Source organism: Capsicum annuum, chromosome 3 (assembly GCF_002878395.1).
Source record: "Capsicum annuum cultivar UCD-10X-F1 chromosome 3, UCD10Xv1.1, whole genome shotgun sequence".
In the NCBI taxonomy this organism is placed as follows: domain Eukaryota; kingdom Viridiplantae; phylum Streptophyta; class Magnoliopsida; order Solanales; family Solanaceae; genus Capsicum; species Capsicum annuum.
In genome coordinates, this window is record NC_061113.1 from 259,041,497 (window position 1) to 259,043,996 (window position 2,500).

At 33.8% G+C, this 2,500-nt stretch overlaps 1 protein-coding gene across 1 annotated transcript in view; it reads right to left on the reverse strand.

Moving 5' to 3' along the window:
- LOC124896905 (photosystem II D2 protein-like) overlaps window positions 1-2,500 on the reverse strand; it is a 6,678-nt gene that overhangs the window by 1,974 nt on the left and 2,204 nt on the right. The gene's annotated exons all lie outside the window — the stretch shown is intronic.

The following is a 2,500-nucleotide window of genomic DNA, read 5'->3' on the forward strand; positions in this document are numbered from 1 at the left end:
ACAAAGCCCCTTATCAGATTTGAACCGATGACTTACGCCTTACCATGACATTACTCTACCACTGAGTTAAAAAGGCCTTTTTTATTTAATTTCAGAATTATTCACTATGTGGATAAAATATCTATATGTACATATATTATAAACATAAGTATATATGCATTAAATACGTGCAGTAGATACATAGTGTCTAGTGGCTCATGGATTTACCTAGGAAGTCTAGGAGAAAATGCAATGAAGTGTTTCAAGACTGACTCGAATTGCTTTTTTACTTTTATTGAATTGATCCCTCCAGAACAAAATTCACTTGATTGATACATGTACATACACCTAGCAATTCAACATAAAATTTAAGATATTTCATCGAATCATGGAATAAAGAGATTCTACTTGTCTCTTGAACTAAATTCCTGGATAAAAAGCAATTTTCTGCTTGATCTTACTAGATTTCTCATTTGTTAATTTCCTGTCTTGGTGGGAGGGAGATAAGGATATCTCTTCTTAACAATGAATCAAATGAAAGTGAAAGAAATCAAAATAAAATTCTAAATACTAAAATAATCGAAACTAAAATAATTGAAATAAATTCAATTCAAATAATTCAAACATAAAAAAAATACTACTACTAGATTTTACATTTCTAATGGCGATTAGAATGAATAATTCATCAAAATAAAAAATAATTCTATGCAATTCTGAAAGGGGGAAAGATCCATTGCATAAAATCATTTTATTATATTGACAATTTCAAAAAACTAATCATACTATGATCATAGTATGATGGCCGTTGGTCAAGCGGGCCCCCATCATCTAGTGGTTTAGGACATCTCTCTTTTGAGGAGGAAGCGGGGATTTGAATTCCCCTGGGGGTAGGGTACTATGAAAGGAAGTTGATCTTGGATTACCAATAAGTCTAGAATTAATTCTTCCTGGGTCGATGCCCGAGCGGTTAATGGGGACGGACTATAAATTTGTTGGCAATATGTCTACGTTGGTTTAAATCCATCTCAGCCCAATCATTTAACAATCCACCATGAGATGATATAACCCTTTTGTACTACAGAAATACCCGATCCGGAGATAAAAGAGAATCAAATTTTCTGCTAGATCCCGTATTTCCCTGGGATTATAGTTCAATTGGTCAGAGCACCGCCCTGTCAAGGTGGAAGCTGCGGGTTCGAGCCCCGTCAGTCCCAACGGATCCAATATAAATCTCTCCCTTTTTATGAAGGGGACGGGGGGCAGAATTTCATTGTCAAAGAAAAGGGGAAATCCTTATTTCTTTTTTCTTTCCTTTGGGTAATATGCAGTTGGATTAGTACAATTATTGGTAGCATTATAGTCAGTATTCCAAGAAATGCTGGCTTTTTCGAGTGACCCCGATGCATGTAATGGAATTGAGTACTATACCTTTTTGAGGCACGCATACACAAAGGGAATTCTTTTCTCGTCCAATACAAAATTGAATATAAGAAAATACTTTCCAAAAAAAACAAAAAAATAATTTATTTTTCTGGATAAGGATTTATGGAACCTCACTTACTAGTTTGAAGTTGAAAAATAGATTTCATGCAAATTGCACACTGAGCTTTTGGTATAGGTCCCGGGGCTAATAATCTACAAAGAAATGAGAGGGAAGGACAGATAAACCAAAGATCCTACTACTCTTAGAAAGGGGAATGAATCATTTTTCCAATTTTTCATTTTTTTAAGGCCCCATCAACAAAAGAACAAATTCAAAAATAGTAAATTTGATGAATATTCATTTTATACGGTTGCATCTTTATCACACTTCTTTGTCTTCCAAGTCAAAAATAGTTTCATTCTAAACTCCTTTCTTTTTCCATTTAGCTTTTATTATTTGTTTGGGTTTGTAACTATATGACCACTGGAAGTGGAAGAGCTATTTGATGAGACTTCATTAGATGATTATATACGAAGGAACTAGATAAATTAGAGAGAGGGAAAGAACAGATGATAAAAAATGATAAATAAAGGAATTTTGGTTGGATTGGGTCAGGAATCCAAGTTTGGGGCGGTATGGATAAAAGAACTTCCTATGTTATACTATCCAATTCTCAATGACGAATTGATTTGATAGTTCAGATATTGTTATTCATGATATTGCTCCGATTCAAGATCATTGAGAGGTAATATTCATTCATTGAATTTACAGGCCAAAGATTTATCATCTCTATGGGATTAAATCCCGAGTTATTGCGAAGTAAAAAACTGATGAGATTATGAAAGTAAATATTCTTGCATTTATTGCTACTGCACTCCTACAAGATTGAAAATTCCATAAGCTTGGGCTTCTGTTGCTGACATTAAAACATCTCTTTACATATCTTCGGATACAACCCAGAAGGGTTTACCCGTTCGTTGTACATAAATCCCCTCTGAATCCCCTCATATTTATTTAATATGAATATTTTCCCTCTTCTTTTTTATATCATTCCTTAAGTCCCATATGTTTGATCCTTTAGAATTTGACCCATTTTCT